The sequence below is a fragment of the Equus przewalskii genome, chromosome 4 (genome assembly GCF_037783145.1).
Source record: "Equus przewalskii isolate Varuska chromosome 4, EquPr2, whole genome shotgun sequence".
NCBI lineage: Eukaryota > Metazoa > Chordata > Mammalia > Perissodactyla > Equidae > Equus > Equus przewalskii.
The window spans coordinates 13,650,159-13,672,565 of NC_091834.1; the positions used below are offsets into that span (position 1 = coordinate 13,650,159).

At 40.2% G+C, this 22,407-nt stretch overlaps 1 long non-coding RNA gene across 1 annotated transcript; it reads left to right on the forward strand.

The window, feature by feature from the left end:
• The first annotated feature begins 352 nt into the window (after positions 1 to 352).
• LOC103550653 (uncharacterized) lies at positions 353 to 14,451 on the forward strand. Its single transcript, XR_544844.2, has 3 exons — positions 353 to 646; positions 1,207 to 1,274; positions 7,895 to 14,451. It is a non-coding gene; the product is annotated as an uncharacterized lncRNA (long non-coding RNA).
• The last annotated feature ends 7,956 nt before the right edge of the window (positions 14,452 to 22,407 follow it).

Below are 22,407 nucleotides of genomic sequence, written 5' to 3' on the forward strand. Positions count from 1 at the left end.
ACGGCCAACAAAGGTGCCCGTATGGTGACCCCACCAGGAGCTGCATGTTTCTCTCAGGGTTGGAATATTTGAAAGTTGAGTCGAGTTTTAGCTGGTCAAGAAAGTTTGCACACAGTAGGAAAGAGAGAATTTCAAAAGGTCTCTATCCTTCTGCTCGTTCCTGGACCTCTGCCAAAGTCCAGGCGTGTTCTAGTTACTTCTGGGAAAGCCACCTTCTCCTCTGCAACAGAAAAACAAATCAACCCCAACATTTAGACCAGCAGATGGCTTCCAGGGAAAACAGAAATGATCCACCTGCTGAAGCAAGGAGCTGACATAAAGTTGGATGTGTTTGCAGATGACTCATGGTGATGACTTCCTTGTGGTTGTCAACGTGCAGGCTTCTCATGCCCCTCTAATTGCTGGGTGGACAGCTCAGCAGGCTCTGTAGCCTCACTGTCTGTTCCCCGGGGGGACCGCAGGGATCTGGCTCTGCCCTGACCTTGAGCTCTTCTGTGGCAAGGATCTGGCCTCATTTTCCTGGTAACCATAATGCATAACCCACTTTCTTCCGGTAGCAGGCATTTACGAATGTTTGTTGAAACGAACTTGAATTCCAGGTAATAGATGAAGATGATAGTCTCTCCTGTCGTCCTTCAGGACATAGGTAAGCAGGTTTATTTAGCATGAGTCTATTTTTGGAGTATTGCTGGACAAGTGTAGCTAATGCTGCTGTTCCTACGCTAAGTTCCTTTGCCTGGATTCATAGAACCTGAGATTTAAAAGAGCTCTTAAAAGTTACCTGGTTATACAGATCTTCTGAATATATTTATGTTTTTTTCTCCTGGGCAGCAGTGGTACTTAACTCTTCTAAAAAGCACATATTCCATCATCTCGCAAGGAGAAATCCACTTTTGTCAAACAAAATTTATACTCAGATTTCCAAATCAATTCTAGTTCATGGATGAGAATTCTTCTCTTCTCTCTCTTTTTATTTTACTAATCAAGGGGAAAAAAACACAGGAGGGTAACATAACTATTAAGCATTATATACTAATCTTTAGTTACATTATTTTGAAAAGTAGGAGACATTTGAATTACCTCTTTTTAAATTGAATGGTTCAAAGAATACTAAATCCATGCAGTACAATATTTTGTGTATAAACATATAATGCTAGAACAATTAACAACCTTATCGACTACGCACCATTCCCCTTTATTTTACAGAAAAGGAGTATTAGGGCCACAGAGGAAAGGAGGAGAGGAGAGGAGAAACAGCAAAAGGAAAGCTTAAGGTAAGAGAAACTGTAGTATAATAGCTGGAAGAAAATGGACTGTGGAGTCTAATTGCCTGGGTTTAAATACCAAATATGCCTCTTACTAACTGTGTGATCTTAGGTAAGTTACTCACTTTCCCTCATCCGTTAAATAGGAACAATTGCAGTACCCACATCCAGAGTCACTGTAAAGTGCTGGGACACGGTGAGTACCATATATGAGCATTTGCTCTCATTATTGTCTGCTGATCCATCCCCCAATATGAGGCCCTGGTAACTGCCACATGTCGCATTCACTGTCAAAGTCAAATAATAGCATTTATGAACACCTCTTACTGATTTTTCAAGTGTTGAATATGAAAGATTTTCTCCTAATACCATATTTTTTCTTTCAAATTAAGATAATTGATCTGTTCAAAGCGTAATTATGGTGACTAGATTTCTGAAATAGTCTGGACTTCAAATATTATCTCCCATTGTCACTATAAGTAAACCATGTCAGACCAGATACAAAGAGTATACTGTTGCCTCAGCATCCTGGGGGCAGATATTGCCCAGGCTATGAATATGGGAGGGCTAACTCATGTGGTTGCCGGTGGCAAAGTACACTTCTGAAAGTTTTCTAAGCCATGCCTACACTTGGGTGACTATCTCTCTACTGTGAGCCCCAGCCCTCCAAATGAATTCCATTTATGAAATTCTTTTTTGTTCTCCATTTCCATGCTCTCACTCCTCTGCCCTCCATTCTCTACCAGCCAACTAATACCTTCTAGCCACTTAGCACAACTTACTCTAGCATTTCAGATCATTGGATTGAATGAATTGAAAGTGAATTGAATTGAATTGAAATACCAATTTGGATGCATGATGTTCTAGAGTGAATTGCTCATTGATACACTGACTATGTGAAAATCCTTAAAAGTCAATATAGGTGTAAAGTCTGGACAAATGCAATGTTTTTCTTGGATAGCTAAGACTTCCTGACATCACGCAGTCATAAAACTGACCAAAAGAATATCATGGTCTGTCCTGTTGGATTTCTCCACTGCTGTGATGAGCATATCATCAACATTTACTAGAAAAGTTGATGTGTTTTTATCATTATTACTTTCAAAATTGTGTCTCTGGTGGAACTGACTCAGAGGAAAGTACAAAGATTAAAACTAATTAAAAGGAATAAAACACAGAATGGCAGCAGTAATTAAAACAACTTAACTCCCCCCCAGGGTAATCCAATGTAAAATTTCATGGCGATATTCCAGTTGAGAAATCCCAGAGAGTTCCATAAAGTTCACTCTGGCCCTCATAGAGTGTTAATTTTCCACTGTAGCTCAGCTTCTATGCCATTCTCAGCAATCTGCAAACTGTACTAATAGCTAATAATAATCAAATGTACTAAGAGCTAGTAAGTATTAACTCTTTGAACTGGGTACTGCTTCAGGATGCTCTCAGACTCTTCATCATCCTTCCTTAAATGTGAGTAAGTGAGCAAAGAGGGGCTGATTTTATCCATTGCTGCTTTCCCTGGGGCTTCTCTCACTTGCCAGGGTGATTTTGAACTAAGAGTTATATAGAGAGATGTAGAGCTGAGAAAGAAAAAGAGCAGGGACTAATATAGAACATTGAAATGTTGAAGAAATGGAAAGGCATGCTCAGAAAATTGTATCTGGGGGTGAGAATGTGGTGAAGAGCAAATACACGTGAGTCCCACCAGTTCTCAGTGCCCAGACCTGGTTTTCTGAAGCATGACTATTAAGCCATAGCTTTCTTTTGAGGAAGATCAGCCCTGAGCTAACATCTGCTGCCAATCGTCCTCTTTTTGCTGCGGAAGACTGGCCCTGAGCTAACATCCGTGCCCATCTTCCTCTACTGTACATGTGGGACGCCTGCCACAGCGTGGCTTGATGAGCGGTGCCTTGTCCGCACCCAGGATCCGAACCTGTGAACCCCAGGCTGCCAATGCGGAACATGCACACCTAACCACTGCGCCACTGGGCCGGCCCCAAGCCATAGCTTTTTAATTGTGCTGTATTTTAAATATATTACATTACATGTACAGTATATACGTATGAGTGTATAAGTATTGTAAATATGGGTATATTCATATACATAATATGCATATATTGTATATGTATAATATGTGTATACATAATATGTATATGTATACTATATATATATGTGTGATATAGTACAAACACCTGTATACCCAGTACCCAGCTAAAAAATAAATATTGCAATTTACTGAAATTGCCTGTATCCATTCCTGGTCTCTGAGCTCACTCTCCGCAAACACAGAGGACAGCATTACCTATGACTGGGTGTTCAGAATAGCCCTATGCATATCATACAGAAAGCATCATTTTGCATGTCTGTGTATTTATTTAAACTACTGTGTAGCATTCCATTGAGCATTTGTTTTTATTCCAGGCCAGTGTCTATTATTTACCCGTCATTCTGCAGGATAATATTTTCTGCCACCAAATGGTTGGGTGTTACGGAAATAAAATGATTTAATTTGGAGGTAAGGAAACAAAAGAAAAGCACATTTCCTACCACCAATTCAAAGCTCCTTGAGGGCAGGAATGACACTTCTCTCTAAGGTTCTACCATATTTCCGGTACCTGGTGCAATTGCCTGGCATGTGGTTGTGCTCAATGAATATTCATCAGATGAAAGGATGGATCGATGGAGCAGGAAGAAGGGGCTAAGGCCCTTGTCACTGGTTGGCTTGCCGCACTGCTGTTCCCTCTGGTGGCATTGTTTCAGTGCTAAAACCCGTCCTTCATTCCAACAATAATAGCAGCAGGGAGCAATTTCAGTTGAGGAAATCCACAAGGCACTTTGGGGGTATAACCAGAGAAACAATGCAACTATTACAATTCTCAAAACTCTAGTAAAATGTCGTCAGGCAAGGCCTCAATCCATTACCCTGGCGTTGAAGAGAAAAGGAGGAATTGTTGGGCAAGAGGCTAAATTATCTTGTTTGCATGATTTGATTTCTTTGAAATTCAAGGTCACATATGGCCAATTGAATTCTTTCTACTCATAAAGAAGTCCAGATCAAAACAACTGAATTGAACCCAAATTTCACAGTTCTTTTCCCTCAAGGCCCAACTCAGAAGCTCAGAGACATCAATGACCGATGATTTTTATGACAAGCTCCAGTCTTGGCATAATGGGGTCCCTCAGTTAGTTTTAAAGCCCTTTCATTTGCCATATAACAGATCTGTTGTCGGCAGCATTCAATGACATCACGGTCATAAAACTCAGCAACAGCAAGAAGATTGTCTTGGTGTCGAAGTGGGAACTCTGCTGCAGCCAGCACCACGCCATCCTGTGTTCTCTGGCCAAGCTCAGTGCTCATGCTGGGCTAGCTGTACCCAGTTATGGGCTCTGACTAATGAGAGGCCACTCATTTGTCATTGCTGCTTCCAGCTAAGAGACACAATTTGACCTTGACATTTTGCCTCCAGCATTCTCTTTTATTCTGGCCTTTACTAAGAGTGACTCAGGTGACCGCATCCATGGGGGCCTTTGATGAGTGTTTGAGGAAACTGAACACGAAATTTCACCACCACAAATGTGATGAAATTTATATATATAGAAGACATTTCTAGCTTCATTAGATTCTTCTCAAAATCTAAATCCTCCAGGGAAAGGTTGGTCAGCAGTCTATGGGAGCAGACTAGTGTCACCCACCCAGCTCCTTCACTAGACCCCACCCCACGGGACCCAACCCAACCAGGGGCCCAGTGCGCAGCCCACGCCCTCAGCTACCGGGCTGTCTCGGGCACAGAGCTGGCCTGCTCCTAGGCATGGGCAGCCCCAGCAGGAGTGGCGAGCAGCAACAGAGCAGAGGCACGCATAGATTTACCTATCCACCGTCTGCGCTGGACCAAGAAAGGAAAATTGTTCACTCACCCTCCATCTGCCTTGAATATTATTAAAAGTCATCAAGAGCAGAAATAAATTTAATAACCGAGCTATTGTAGAGACAGAATGCTGCTATAAACATCTGGCAGGAAAGATCTAAAATACCAGTCTGCCTAGGTAAGAAGCAGACGTGAGAATGGCTTTAGCAGGAGGGAACCGTATGAAGTCACATTCTCAGAAAGCGGCTACTCGGCTTCTCGGAGATTCTAACGGAAGGAGGAGCTTTGCCCAGGACGTTGGTGCCTCTCCTCACCAGGAGACAAACCCAAGCATTTTCTAAGAGCAACTCCACTTTCACCCTCTCTCTCCAGACTCTTGGAAAATAAAAGCAAACAACGTCCAAACAGGATCCAGGAATTTTATTCTCTCAGAGAAGCTAAAAGTGCTCCTCGAAGGCCCTTGGGTTGACAGCCGTTTCTGTGCCAAGCTTGCTTCTCCAAAGCTGAGCAGAGCAATGGGACCGCTCAATTCTCCTGTCCTCAGGGTGGTATTTCCTCCTTATTAAACAGTTAGAGTTCCCAAGCGCTATCTTCAAAATCTGCTCTTTAGTCTCCACTGAATTCAGGCCAGTCATTCCCCATTTCCTCTCTTAAAGTGGGCCAAGAACTTCCCTTTCCTCTCAGAGGTATTGTGATTTTTAATTGGTCTTCCAAGGGTCCCTGAAGTCCCCTTAGAGCCACCTCCACAAGCATATCCCTCCGGCTCCCATAGCCTGCTCTGTTCTGCCACGTTACAGGGACCAGAGCTAACCAGCTGATGGTGGGGCTTGCTTCCCAGGGCAGTCTCTTCCACTCATTGCTTGACTCGGTGAACATCCCAGGGTGCGCTGACCTCACCACCTCTTCTTGAAAAGTCTTAATGACAGCTTCTCTGAACCAGGGCAACAGGAATAAATCCTCCCACTCGTTCTGAATATCACTTAATTACCACCTGTGCCTCCGCTCTGAGGCCCTGAGAGAAAGATTTTTATTGTCAGGCTTGTTCAGCAAGCGTTTCTCAGAGTGGTTCTGTGGAGCACTTATCTGTAGAATATTAATAGGTGTCACATGCTACACACACCCCCTGTGTGCACTCACCTACACACACACACTACACATACTTACACACCATGCGGCTATACACGCTCTATGCAGTACATACACACACTCCTCCTTGCACACACGTTATACACAGCAGGCCTCATGCACAATGGTCAAATATAGAAAAACTAAATCTACGTAAATCCAATATTTTGTGTCAGCTCATCGGAGCTTTTAATATACTAACCTACATAATAAGTCTTCAAAAATAGGGTTTTAGGGGGCTGGCCCCGTGGCCGAGTGGTTAAGTCTGTGCGCTCCGCTGCAGGCGGCCCAGTGTTTCATTGGTTCGAATCCTGGGCACGGACATGGCACTGCTCATCAAACCACGCTGAGGCAGCGTTCCACATGCTACAACTAGAAGGACCCACAACGAAGAATATACAACTATGTACTGGGGGGCTTTGGGGAGAAAAAGGAAAAAAAAATAAAATCTTTAAAAAAAAAAAATAGGGTTTTAGTATGCAGTGTTTCCCAACCTGTTCAAACACAGAGCTGTTTCTTTGTGGAGAGCACCTAAAATGGATGAGTGTAGGGGTCGGCCCAGTGGTGCAGCGGTTAAGTGCACAAATTCCGCTTCGGCGGCCCAGGGTTCGCTGGCTCGGATTCCCGTGTGCGGACATGGCACCACTTGTCAAGCCATGCTGTGGCAGGCGTCCCGCATATAAAGTGGAGGAAGATGGGCATGCATGTTAGCTCAGGGCCAGTCTTCCTCAGCAAAAAGAGGAGGATTGGCAACAGATGTTAGTTCAGGGCTAATCTTCCTCAAAAAAAATAAAATAAAATGGATGAGTGTACCATGGAACACGGTTTGGAAAAAGCTCTATTAGAACAATAAGAAAGACCGCTTACACTTCTAAGACTGGAGTGATAGTAATAATAACTTTACTAATATTAAAAACATAAACATTTCAATAGCATCGAGTGTCAGGGTTAGCACACCATGGCCCACAAGCCCAGTCGGCCCTGTGGCCTGTTTTTGTTCAGCCCTCCAGCTAAAAATGTTTTCTATTTTTAAAGGACCATGAAAACAAAACAAATAGAAAAACAAAGAATATGCAACAGAGACCATATGTGGCCCACAAAATCCTTTACAGAAAAAGTTTGCATAGCTGTTAGCTATTTGTGTTATTTAAATTTAAATTAAGAAAAATTAAAAATTCAGTTGCTCAGTCACATTAGCCATATTTCAAGTGATCAGTGGCTACATGCGGCAAAAAGCTACCATATTATGGGGCTGGCCCCGTGGCCGAGTGGTTAAGTTCGTGCGCTCTGCTGCAGGCGGCCCAGTGTTTCGTTGGTTCGAATCCTGGGCATGGACATGGCACTGCTCATCAAACCACGCTGAGGCAGCGTCCCACATGCCAAGACTAGAAGGACCCACAACGAAGAATATACAACTATGTACTGGGGGCTTTGGGGAGAAAAAGGAAAAAAAAATAAAATCTTTAAAAAAAAAAAAAAAGCTACCATATTATGAAATGCAGAGAGGGAACATTCTCACGATTGCAGAAAGTTCGATTGCATTGTGCTGGTCTAGATAACACCTTCTGTTGAGGTTTAGGGTAGCACTCTTTGTGATCATTTCTAGAATAAAGTTTCTTTCTTGCTGTTGCTTTGTTTAAGGAATTTGATTGAAGCAGTGTGGACAATGTGAGTCTGCAAAAAAAGAGCCCTCGTTGGTTTCTGAAGGATTTCCAGCTGAGTAAGTTTGCCACCTGAAGCCTTCACTTGAATGTGGATCTTCCTTAGCTCCCAGAAACTGGATCTGTGGCTGGCCCCGGCATGTTCCCAGACCCACACAAGCTCCTGAGACAAGCTAGTATTTGACAGGAAGATTCTCGCTGGTGACCATTTGCATAATGCCCAGTGTTGAGTTATCTTGGCTTGCCCCCTGTCTCCTTCAAGAGCCTGCCAGCCTCTCCATGTCGCTTTGATTCTTGAGTTTCCCTTCCTTTCTCCTTCCTTGCTTAAATGTAATTCCCTTCATTCTATTATTCAGAACAATTTTGTTCCTCACCTCTTCCTTGGCTTTGAGCCTGTATTTACATATTTAAAGACTCATAAATATACTCTGCTAAACAAAGTGTCATCTACTAAATTACCCTTTAGCAATATGGAAGAATTGGCAAAAGCTTTGAAATTTCCTTTCTGCTTTTTCCCACCAATATCCATAACAGGACAGGAATAGTATCAACCTTTAGTTCCTTACAGATATATATTATGTCTCATTCATTAGAAGGTTTAGTGCAGAGTTTTTGTTTAAATGGCATTTCCCCTCACTACACTAGGAGAATGTGTTCTGTTAGCAGGAGCAAGGAGAGCGTTAGAAGAAGGAAAGGGTAAGCACCATCAAATGTCGCGGAGAGAAAGGGAATGGAGACTATACTAGACCATTCTATGGGCCTTCTGAGAATTTCTTTAAAAAGCTATTTGAGTACAGTTTTGATTGTTGAGAAATGGGTAGGGGTGAGTATAAACTATAATTTTAAGGAAGTGGAGGATGAAAGAAAACAAAAGGGCGGAATATTCAAGTAAACTTTATTATTTTAAGATAGAACAGATGGGAATATGTAGACTCCAGTGGAGAAACCAGTTATAAGAGGGAGGAAAAACTATCCTGTGAGAAATCAAACGTACTTTTGCACAATGGGCAGATGTAGGGTCAGAGTTTATACCACACGTGTGGTTTGATAAACACTGGCCAGGTCATGAAAACAAAACCCCGTTCAAAAACTAAGGAATACCTGGAGATCCTGCAGAAGAAAATAGAAAACCATTCTTTAGGGTCACATCTGTAACTCAGACGCCGTAGACTGCAACTTCTCCAATTCACAAACAACAAAATTAAGCAAGATGAATAAAAAATGTAGACTAATTGTCAGAATTTAAAAAATCAAATCACATGATGGAACAAAGAATAACCACAAGAAAGACTTTGTAGACACAACAAAAGAAAGAATTGGTTCTCTACAAAGTAGATATGACAGAAAAATCTCAATAGTATTAATAAAATAGATCTGTTTAAAATGAGTAACAAAAAAGGTAATAATAGAAGCAATAGAAACCATACAAATAAGAAAAGATTCCCGAATCTGAAATGTAGAGCCATTTAAATTCAAAATTCATTGAAGATATTAAATAGCTTAGACACAGCTGGAAAAAAAGAATTAGAAACCAGGAGATAGATTTGAAAAATATAAGCAGAATGCAAAATGGAATGATAAGGATATGGAAAATCTGAAAGTGAGGTTGAAGACATGGAAATGATTTCTGCCTCCAGCCAAGACGGAATAATAGAAAGCAGATTTCTTCTCCCACCTGCAACAAAAAAAAGATAAAATATTGGAAACATGAAACATATGAAACAAAGATTTCAACACACTTCGCATCAGGCACTGAGGAACAGTGACTGCTGGAACTGAGAAAACAAATGAGGTGAACTCTTCCTTTGACCCAACTGACTGCCTTGAGAGAGTCTCCAGGTCATGGCACAGGGAAGGGAACCTAGGGATAGCCCAGTGGAATTTCTGAGTTGAGGATACAAAGGTGGCTAGAATATACAGGACAGAGTACCAAGAAAAGAAGCATAGAGAAAAAATTTTGGAGATGTGTAAAGGGTACCCTCAAGTATTTAGCTGAATGCAATCAATTCACACATGTGAAAGGAAAACCCAAGGCCTAGAAAAGAACCACTTGACAAGAACAGAGGTAACAGTAACCTGGCCAGGAATAATGCCTATTCTAATCAGTTTAACTAGCTAACCTCATGACTCATGGTATGTTGAGTAGAGTGCCTAAAGGGTCTTGCAAAACTAATGGGAAAAAATTAGCCCGAATGGTGGGCTGTTCTGATCCTGCCTGACAAATCTTAAAAGCAAGACCCAAAAGAATCAAACTATTTTCCAGTAAATTGTTTCCCAGGAAAAAAGCTCAAGAATATTTGTAGGAATATAAAGATAACCTGCATCCAATAAGATAAAATTCACAATATCTGGAATCCAATAAAAAAATTATCAGACACACAAAGAAACAGGAAGATCCAAAATTTAATGAGGAGAGAAATTGATTAATTGAAACCAACCCAGAACTGAAACAGATGTTAGAATTAGCAGACACGGACATTAAAATAACTGTGATTCATATGTTCAAAAAGTTAAGTGGAGATGTGAAAGATACATAAAAGAACCAAATCAACTTCTAGAGAGGAAAATAAAAGTGAAATGAAAAATACATGAATGGGTTTAATGGCAACTAGACATTGCAGAAAAAAGATTAGTAAACTTGAAGACACAGTAATAAAAACTATTCAAATTTAAATGCAGATAAAAAGAGAATTTAAAAAATGAACAGAACTTGAGTGAATATTGAAAGTGGAAAAAGCATATAATTGGAGTCCTGGTAGAAGAGGAGGAAAATGTATTTGCTGAAAAAAGCATTTGCTGAAATTTTTCAAAAATGATGAAAATGGTAAACTCAGAGATCTGAGAAGCTCAACAAACCCCAAGCTAAAGAAAAATGAAGAAAACTACACCAAGGAACATCACAATTAAATTGCTCAAAAGCAGTGAAAGAGAAAAGTCTTTTAAGCAGCCAGAGAAAAATTTGACAGATAGTATACAAGGAACAAAGAAAGATGACAGCTGATTATTGTTAGAAACAACACAAACAAATAAACATTACAGCTACACCTTTAAAGTAAAGAAGAAAAAAAGCTGTTAACTGAGAACTCTGTTAATAAAGACAGAACAACCAGAAAGAAAATAAGTAAGGAAATAGAGAATTTGAATAACACAATAAACCAACTAGATCTAACAGACATAAATAGAAGATTCTGTGCAACAATAACAGCATGCACATTCTTCTCAGGTGCACATGGGATATTTTCCAGGATAGGCCATCTGTTAGGCCACAAATTAAGTCTCAATAGACTTAAAAGATAGATACCATGCAAACTATCTTCTCTAACTACAAAGCGATAAAGATAGAAATCAAAAACAGAAGTAAAATTGGAAAATTCTCAAACTTGTGAAAATTAAACAACACTCTCTTGAACAAAAAATCTATCAAAGGAGAAATCACAAGGATAATTAGAAATACTTAAAGACAATGAAAACAAAAACATAACACACCAAAACTTATGGGACACATAAGGGGGAAATTTATAGCTATAGAAAATTTTTAAAAAATAGAGCAAAGATAAAAGAAAGAGAGAGTAGAAAAACACTAGAGAAAATCGATAAAACCCAAAGTTGGTTCTTTGAAAAGATAAACAAAATTGAGAAACCTTTAGCTAGATGGACTAAACAAAAAGAAAAAATACTCAAATTTCTAAAATTCAAGATAAAAATGATGACTTTGCTGATAATTTTTCAGAAATAAAGTGGATTGTGAGAGAGTACTATGAACAATCATACACCAACGAATTGGACAACTTAGATGAAATGGAAAAATTCCTAGAAACACAAAACCTGCTGTGACAAAATCACAAGAAATCGAAAATCTGAATAGACCTATAACTAGTAAGGAGATTGAACCAGTAATCAAAACTCTCCTGATAAAGAACAGCCCTACACTGGATGGCTTGACTGGTGAATTCTACCAAACATTTAAAAAGGAACTAATAACAATATTTCTCAAACTTTTCCAAAAAATTGAAGAGAAGGGAACATTTCCTAACTCATTCTATGAGGCTAGCATTACCCTGTACCAAAGCTAGATAAACATACTACAAAAAAAGAAAACTACAGATCAATATCCCTGATGAACGTTCATGTAAAAATCTTCAACAAACTACTAGCAAACTGAATTCAGTAGCATATTAAAAGGATTATATACCATGACCAAGTGGGATTTAATTCTGGAATTCAAGGATGGTTCAACATACAAAAATTGACCAATGTAATGCACTACATTAACAGAATAAAGAAAAAAACCACATGATCATCTCAACTGAAGCATTTAACAAAATTCAACACCTTTCATGATAAAAACATTCAACAAACTAGGCATAGAAGGAAACTACCTCGACACAATAAAAACCATATATGAAAAACCCACAGTGAACATCACACGCAATGGTGAAAGACTGACAGCCTTTCCTCTAAGATTAGGAGCAAGGCAAGGATACTCACTTTTCCTGCTCTATTCAACTTAGTACTGGAAGTTTTAGCCAGAGCAGTTAGGCAAGAAAAAGAAATAAAAGGTATCCAAACTTAAAGAAAGAAGTAAAATAATCTCTGTTTGCAGATGACATGAGCTTATATGTAGAAAAAGGTAAACATTCCACAACAAAACTGTTGAGCCAAAATGAATTCAGCAAAGTAGTAAGATACAAAGTCAACACATAAAAATCAGTTGTGTTTCTATACACAAACAATGAAGAATCGGAAAAGCAAATTATGAAAAAAATTCCACTTACAATTGCATCAAAAAGAATAAAATACTTAGGAATTAATTTAACCAAAAAGTGAAAGACTTGTATAATGAAAATTACAAAACATTGCTGAAAGAAATTAAAAAGGCATAAATAAATGGAAATGCATTCCACATTCATGGATTGGAGGACTTAGTACTGTTAAGATTTCAATACTACTCAAAGTAACCTATAGATTCAATGCAATCTTTACTAAAATCCCAGTAATGTTTTTGCAGAAATACCAAAACCCATCCTAAAATTCGCATGGAATCTCAAGGGACCTCAAATAGCCAAAACAATCTTGAAAAAGAAGAACAAAGCTGGAGGGCTCACATTTCTTGTCAAAACTTACTACAAAGCTAAAGTCATCAAAACAGTGTGGTATTGACATAAAGACAGACATATAGATCAATGGAATAGCATAGATAGCCCAGAAATAAACCCTCACCTATAGGGTCAAGCGAGTTTTGACAAGGGTGCCAAGCTCATTCCATGGGGAAAGGATGGTCTTTTTTAACACATGATGCTAAGAAAACTGGATATCCTCACATGAAAGAATGAAGTTGGACTCTTACTTAAAACCATATTCAAAAATTAACTCAAAAATGGATCAGAGACTTAAACGTAAGACAAAATTATAAAACTCTTAGAAGAAAATGTAGGGCAAGTCCTTCATGACATTGGATTTGGCAATGACTTCTTGGATATGACAACAAAAGCATAGGCAATAAATTGGATTTCGAGAAAATTTAAAAATTTTCTGCATCATAAAACTATATATCAATAGAGTAAGAATGCAATCCACAGAATGGGAGAAAATATTTGCAAATCATATAAAGATAAAGGACTAATATCCACAATATCCAGAGACCTCAAAACTCATCAATAAAAATCTGAACAACCTGATTCAAAACTGGGCAAAGGACATTTCTCCAAAGAAGATATTTGAATGACCAATAAGGGGACAAAAAAATGCTCAACATCACTAATCATTAGGTAAATTCAAATCAAACTACAATGAGATAACACCTCACATCCATTAGGATGGCTACTGTTAAAAAAAAAAAAACAGATACAACACTAATAAGGATATGGAGAAACTGGAATCCTTGTGCACTGTTGGCGGGAATGTAAACTGATCCAGCTGCTGTGGAAAACAGTATGGTGGTTCCTCAAAAATTTAAAAATAGAATTACAACATGATCCAGCAATTTCACTTCTGCGTATACGCCCAAAAGAATTGAAAGCAGACTCTTGAAGAGATATCTGTACGCCCACGTTCATAGCAGCATTATTCACAACAGCTAAGTGTGGAAGCAACCCAACTATCCGTCAACGGATGACTAGATTAGCAAAATGTGGTATACACATACAATGAGAAGTTATTCAGCCTTTAAAAAGGAAATTTTGACACATGCTGCAGCATAGATGAATCTTGAGGACATTATGCCAAGTGAAATAAGCCAGTCACAAAAAGATAAACCTTGTATGATATCACTTATTTGACATACTTAGAGTAGTCAAAATCACAGAGACAGGAAGCAGAACTGTGGTTGCCGGGGCCTAGAGATGGGGCTGGATGGTGGCGATGGTTGCAGGTTGTAAACATATTTAATAACATTGAATGCAAAATTGTTAAGATGGTATATTTTATTTCCTGTGTACTTTACCACAATAAAAAAATTGAAGGGAAAAAAAGTTCCAATGGCTGTCACCTTCAAACTAATCTCCCCAAAGTATAGTGCATATACAAGGCTTTTCCTAATCTCGTCCCAAACTTTCCTTTCCAGGCTCGTGTCCCACCACACCTACCCACACATCCAAACCTCCAAACCCAGTCGACAACTCACTGTAAGCATATTAGGACGCATGGAGAACATTCTAGTTCATCCGGACTGTGCTTCTGTCTTCACACACAGCTAAGGACCTAGCTGCCCACGCCTGGATCTTCGCACACGCTGTTCTTCATGTGGGATGCCCCTATTCCTCGGATTCATTTACTGGTGGTTAAATTTGCTTTAATTCTTGCTACAGTAGTTGCCCAACATCTGCCTAAAAGAGAAGAGCTCTCAGTTTTTAAAAAATCAGTCTTCTACCACTTCCTCCAGGAAGGCTCAATTAGAACCCTTTGACTGTGTCTTTAGTTTAAGAAAGGGAAACTAAGTGAACTCACTCTTTGTCAAAGTGTTGGGTTGGCAGCCCTGGAAGTTTCGATTCATACTTTTTTTCTTACTGAGAAGAAAGACGTCCCCAAGGAAGGTGAGCACCTCACAGCGATGCACCCAGACCTTGACTGAGACCAAGCAATCTAGCAGCTCCTTTCTTCAGACAGTGTGGCTAGATGGTGGGAACAAAAAAAAAAAGAATAACCCTATGGCCTGGTCCCTGAATGTAAGCCTTATATTAATTTTCATCAAAGGCCTTACTTTGAGGCATTGGGACAGAATGATAAAGGACACAGGCTTTTGTCTCAGACAGACGTGGGTTCAAATCTCAGCTTCTCGATTTGCTCCCTGGGTGCCCCTGGGCAATTTGCTTACCCCCACTTTACTTCCATTCCCTCATCTGAGAAATGGGGGTAATTACAGTGCCTATCGCAGAGCTTTGTCAGGGATTTAAAATTTTCTCACATATGTAAAACATTTGAATAAATAGAAGACTGCTGGTCAAGTCTTGAATGACTCGATAAATACTTCTTTTTTGTTGTTTTTTATAGCAACTTTATTGAGATGTAGCTCAGTACTCACATAGCACAGAGCCTACCTATTTAAAGTGTATAATTCAATGGTTTTTAGTATAATTCTGCAAGCATCACAATAAATATTTCCAATAGTAACAATCACAACCTTATTTAAAAAAAGCTGATGGTTGGGGCCGCCCCGTGGCCGAGCGGTTAAGTTTGCGTGCTCAGCTTCAGCAGCCCAGGGTTTCGCTGGTTCGGTCCTGAGCATGGACCTAGCATCACTCATCAGGTCACGCTGAGGCGGTGTCCCACATAGCACAACCAGAAGGACCTACAACTAGAATATACAACTATGTACTGGGGGGTCTGGGGAGAAGAAGAAGAAAACATAAAAAAAAAAAAAAGATTGGCAAGAGATGTTGGCTCAGGTGCCAATCTTTAAAAAAAAAAAAAAAGCTGATGGTTAATGGCTGGTCTCTGAATTATAAGCAGAGAGAAAGGGACAAAAAGGGCACAGAATACAAGATAGGAAAGAAAAGAGAAAGGATCATCAAAACTGAGGGGTATACACAGCTTTATGTACAATCCCCAGTTAATTGGAAAGAAAGCCACGTCTGAGATCCAAAATTACCCAAATTAGCCATTGGTCCTGGTTCAAATACTTGCCAGCTTTCCCCCTCAATCTGAACTGAGTAACACCAAAAATTACCTGAGAATTAAAAGCAGCAATATTTAAAGTTGTTTGTGGGGAAATATGAACCTTTCAGAACAACTGCTCCCAAAAGTGACAGGAACATAAAGCTCTGGGCAAAAAGGTGACAGTATCGCCATATATGGCAAATCCTTTCTCAACTGAGTCCCCATGGCTCCAAACAGGGGAACACTCTTTTTACTTCACCTCCTAGAATTTTCCTTCGGCTTCCTTTCTTTTACTATTGTCATTTTCCTTCTCATTTCTCTTTTCCCCATTAAATGCTCTTCTCTTGTCATTTAGTAAGTGAAATAGCACTGTTTCAGCAGGCGCAGTTCACGGCCTCTAATACTCTTATATTCACCCTGTGCACACCTCTAAAGACTTGTGATCAGAGATTGTAGAGGATAAACTCAGGAGAAAGAGAAAGTGTTCGCTTATTATGATTGAAGTGTTTGGGGTCCAGAGAAAAGTCCATCTTGAGCACAATGCTCTGATACACAGCCAAGACCCAGAGCCGTCCCATTTTTGTCATCTGGCATTCAGATCAGCTGTGATTCCTGAAGCTGAGGGCTCTCTGGAGACCCCAGCTGGGCCAGCACTGGTCCCCTGGCTTCAAAATGAGACAACGTGTCCCCTTTGACGTTATTTTTCAGTGTCTTCTCTTCCCCACTTTTTCCCTTGCTGGAATCCAGTTTGAAGACACCTTGCTGCATCTGGAGTGGCTGTGAAGGCTGCACCCTAATTTGCTCCTGCTTGCTCGTGGAATGAGGAGCTTCCTAGCACATACCATCTAGAACTCACCACTTAGTACTGAAATTATTGTGCTAAACATGAGCATCCTACCACAGTCCTTTGCTTGTGAGCAAAGACGGAAACAATTCAATGCGAAACTGTAGTTACTTTTGTCTCTTTCGTCTAACTCATTTCTCTTCAACCCTAAGGGGGAGAGTTGATGATCTGGTTTGGTCAAGTTCAAAGACTTGTCGTTGAGCTGTGTTTCCCAGTGGTGGCACTAACAGTGCAATTTGCAAATATAAGTAGATGTGAGCTTTCTTCCTCAGGTGAAAAGACTCAGTGACATTTCTGAGGGGCTGCCCCTGTAGCACCCAGGACAGGCCTGGGACCAGAGGTGCAGTGGGCTCCACTTGAAAGACGCTTCAGGTCTCCATGTGGGGATACCTGATCTAAAGTGTGACAGGGACAGAAAGGAAGCATTCACAGACCTGTGTTTTATAGGACTGACCTGTTTCTTGAACCTCAGGCCAATGACCGGAGAGAATTATGAGAGGTGGCATAGCAGGCAGGATTCCATAAGAGAAATGGGAACCTCGCTAGGCAATGCCATCATATAATTTATCACTCAGTCTGGAATACTTTGAGAGCAAAAGGAGGTATTACTAACAACGAGGCAGGGACAACAGGTGTAAATGGTACTGTCCCAGGTAAACCAGATGTCTGAGTACACTAACTCTAGAAATTTCAGATATGAAGAGCTTTCGTACAAGAAACCAAGGCTTCACTTCCACTAGAGGGGCTGGGGGAGCAAAGATCAGGGGTGGGGTTGCTGGGACTGACTAGAAGCTTAACATCGCAGAAATTGCTGGGCCAATGACCACCAGCCGTCTCAGCTGCCTCAGTGGATGTCTGCCAAGAACCCACCTGTGCCCATGTGACTACTTACAACTATGCTTCTCCTCCAGAATGACTGCTTCTCCTTCTGGTTTGCCTTCTAGATCTTACATGACAGCCAGTAGCTGGCCGACTAAGCCAGACTTTGCAAAGATACTGTGGAAGAGCCTGGCAGGAGTGCCAGGCAGACGTCAGATGAGCCAGCACTGATGGAGAAATGCTAAATCGCTAAATGGATTTACATAAATTAGGGCAAAACAGTTTATCTGGAGGGCCAGAAGTGGACAGAGGAGAAGGAGAGAGAACTTTGAGTCATTGCAGGCTGGCTTTGTGATTCTGAGGGGAGGGAGAAATAAAGGGGAGGAGGAGGAGGGGTCAGGCAGCTAACCACTGGAAGGGACATGAGGGGGACAGAGGTGTGAAGAAGAATTTTAGGGCACTGTGCATGTGTTGAGGTAATTCGACCCTTTGCTATGTCTTCTAGAAGTTCCAGCAAACACTTACATTATTTTTCAAGGGTTTTTGAATCAGTCTTTTCTGAATATGATGCAATGCCCAGACCATCTCCCAGGATGCGCTGGAGGTTGACATGTGGTTCAGGTTAGTTTTTTAGAGTTATATACTATGGTTTGAGGCTAAAGTTCCAGCTAAAAAACAAAGTTTCTCCTTGTTCCAGTTGCTGGTCATTTTCCTGTATCTATGTTTTCCCCCAAGGACACAGGGACAGACATCTCTGGTATGGGGCAGGATTGGAGCAATACTTGGTACGTGGCCATAAGCCACATACTTGCACCAAATATGACCTTGAATTCTTTCAAGACAATTACACCAGTTGGCAAGGAAGACCCTATGGGAGATTGGAAAAGATTTCGATGAACAAATGAAAAGCTGAAGAGTTTAGAAAGTTACAGGAGAAGGAAAGATAGTGATTTTTTTTCCTAGTACTTAAACTATGTCGCTAACTATGCACTTAAGTAATTTGTTTAATGTTTATCGTACTCGTGAGGGTATAATCTTCATGAGCAGCCACAGTGTATATCTTCTCTTGACTTTCGTATTCCTGTTGCCTAACATGGTGTTGAGACCGGCACAGCATGAGTCTTTATAGCTATTTGTTAAATAATTATTCAAGATACACAGACCACTAATTTTATCCCAACACCAATTCCCCATTTGCAGCATGGTGCTGCATGGAAAGAAGATGGTGTCTCCCAGCTGTTTTCCTTATTTTTGCTTGTCAGTGTAGCCACTTACTAAGTTCTGTTCAAAATCTGCATTAACCTCTCCAGCTCTTTAGCGCTATGCCAATTGGCTCTCCGACAACCTCCCAAAAGAGTGTTTGTGGGAAAGAGCTTCTGTGGAATGGGTATGACTCAGTCTAATTTTCTGGCCATTAGAAATGTGAACACTTCACCTGAGCTTTGCTGACAACTCCCGGCACGCCTGCCAGGAAGGAGGGAAATTCGTGGAGGGAGGAGTCACACTCTTGCCTAAGGGAGAACAACATTGGTAAATCCTTCTCTGATATACAGACAGAGAGAACAATCTAGATCCTAATTTCCTTCTTAGAAAGGAAGGCAGAGACCAAAACAATTAGAACATTGGATTACAAACATTTTAGAATGTCTTTATGTTTCCTTCCATATTTCTCCAACCATAAAGCAGTTAATGTGAAAAAGACACATGAACCTACATTTGGGGGCAGGGAGGAAAAGGAGTGCCTGGAGATGTGGTCCATTCCAGAGTCAATCTGAGGAGGGGAATTAGGACCCCCATGGGATAGAGTAAGAGTAGCTACCATCAGCTTGAGAGATAGGGTCGAGCACATGGGGTCTGCTTCAAAGCAGAAGGAACAGCCAATGGGTGATCTGGATCTGACCACAGCAAGGCCTCTATCTGATTCCCCTGTGAAGCTGTTTTGACCCAGCCGAGCAGCTGGAGCAGTACGAGCGGAATCAAGGTTTTATTGAACATGTCAAAGTTGGCCCCTCGATTTTAGATTTCTCTGATACAGGTTGATCTCTGACTTCTTGAGTGGATTTTTATCATGCAGTTCCAAAACTGTTTTCTAAAGGTTGCATGTGTAGACTGACGTGTTCTTCCCAGCTCCTTGTTAAGTCCTTTGACATGACTGTATTATTCCACTCAATAAAAAGTGTATCAAATTAGGACTAAACATACAGCATAATTCTACTTGATGGAAAAGTCAACCTAAGTGAATACCAGTTACTCCAGTACCACACCACACAGAACCACAGAGCAGTGTCAGCGGCTTCATTAACTTTTTATTGAGTTAGAGGCCTGCTATTGGTCTCAAATGCCTCTGTCATCTGTCAGTTGGAAACAATTTTTTTGAACAGTTGGAAACAATTTTTTTGAACAGTTCTGGAAGTAATACCAACTAGATATTCAAAAGTGTCCCTAACACAATTCAAATGGATTTTAGATAAATTACCATGAGCATATTTTGAATTAATTGTGGAGCTAGCAAGAAGGTAAGGGAAATCCCTAAAGATTTCCCTCAAGCCCTGATCCCCAAAGAAAGCAGTAGTGAACTGAAAACCAAAGTAGCAAGCAATAAGTGAGCATAAAAGTCAAATTCTGAACACAGAATTTAGGGGATTACCATTTGCAGGCCACAAACAGGGGATTAAGCTACAGGACTATACAAAGTCAGGGAGCTAAATCAGAGACTCCTGCATTAAGCTAGGACAATCAAAAGAGATGAAATAGAATCCATTGCTACTCTGAGAAGTGTGTGGTAGATATTGCTAGTACTCACAAATACTTCTAGCTCTCCTCTCCTTGCTGGAGCGAGGTTCCAGCCCTCTAGCACATGGCTGAAAACAGCTTTGGCCAATAGTCGAGGAGTGAAAGTGTATGTGTCACTTCCAGGTACAACTTTTGGTGCTTAATTCCCTAAGCTCTCTTCCTCTGCTGTGGAATGTTCTGATGCATCGTATTAAGTTGGAAGAACCACAGAATAGAAGTAGTATGTGTTCTAAGCCAGGCATGAAAGGCAATTCCCCTGAAGAGCTTTCTGTGTCTACACCAGATTTTGTACAATAAATTAACTCTTGTAGTGTAAGTCACTGAGAATGTGACGTAAGTCACTTGGAGTTATTTGTTACCCAGCATTACTTAGCCTATTCTGCCTGATACACAGTTGCCCACAGGGAATGCGTTTCTTTCCTCCTGCTGCAAACAGGATAAAATAATAATGATTCTCACGAGGAATTTGCCATCATAAGCCTGCTCCCCTGCAGGCTTCAAATGCACACTACTTGCATTCAGGGAAAGCCAAGTCCAAAAACTTTAATTAAAATGTTAACAGATTGTTCATGCAAAACTCACGTCTTTTCTAAAGAAAATTACCGCCATTGCTTCTGTAGCTCGTGTTCAACCAGGATGAGCTTACAATGATATATTTGCATACATTCAAGGAAGCTGTCCTCCACAAGAAAAGTAAGCAAATAAAGAACAAAGATCAGAGCCCCTCAAGGACCACTAATTTTAAATTATACAATTTAGAATATAAAGTTAATATGTATGAAATACTTCAAAACAAATACAGACTGTAACACATTAGTAAGGAACAAAAAACTAACAAAATGATCAGGCAGATTTCTTAAAATTCTTTTAGAAATAGGTACAATTATTTTACGAAAGGAAAAAACCCTAACAGATTAGACAACTTAAATGACAGTAAACTGGAAGATAGAGCTGAATGCATTTACCTGGTGTGCACCGTAGAGAGATAAGGAGATGGAAAATATGAAAAAGAAGAGTAAGACGTGGAAGACAGCAAGTTAAAAGTTATTCTGGGTAGAATCACATTCGGCTAAGAAGGAGGACCTAAAGAAACTGACTTCCAGGGAAATGGCAAGACCAGTTCATGGTACAGGGCAGCCCACAGTCAACAAGCTCCAGCCATGTGATCAGAACTTCCACTCAACAACATAGTGTTCTGCTCTTAAGAGGAGCGACTAGGCTTCCCGTCCAGGATCACTAGATAACAGAGGAAATTCTCAAGCAGGAAAGACAGAGTCAACCAAAAGCATAAATAAAAGCAAGTTGGAGAAAACAGACTATGCAAGGAAATGAATGCTTTCAAAACCTATTATTATTCTCAGAAAGATAGGAAACTATATTGCATCCATGACACAAGAACTGGGTACTATAAAAAATGAATAATGAGAAAATTGGAAGGAGCTCTTGGAGATTAAAATCATGATGACAGAAATGAAAGACTGCAGAAGAGTTGCAAGATAAATAGAGGAAATCTCCCAGGAAATAGAGCAAAGGACAACATGGAAAATAACTGACAGAGCAAAGATAAAAATAAAACTTAGAAAATTAGTCCGAAGTGAGCAGAGATAACTCAACGCATTTCCAGAGTTGAAGGTTGTAATTTTCCAATTGAAAGTTAGCATCTAGTGCCCAATAAAATGGATGAAAATTGGCATGCAATACATCACATTATGAAATTTCAGTACACTAAGGATGGAGATCTTAAAAATGTACGTCTTAAAAGCAATGTTGGAACCAGAAGACAATGGAACAGGTCTTCAATATTCTGAAAAAAAAATATTTGTAATGCAGAATTATGTAGGTATCAAACTATTTTTCTACTATGACAGTAGGATAAAAATATCTTAGACATACAGTGTAAAATGTTTACTTCCCGTGCATACTTTCTCAGGAAACCAGTGAAG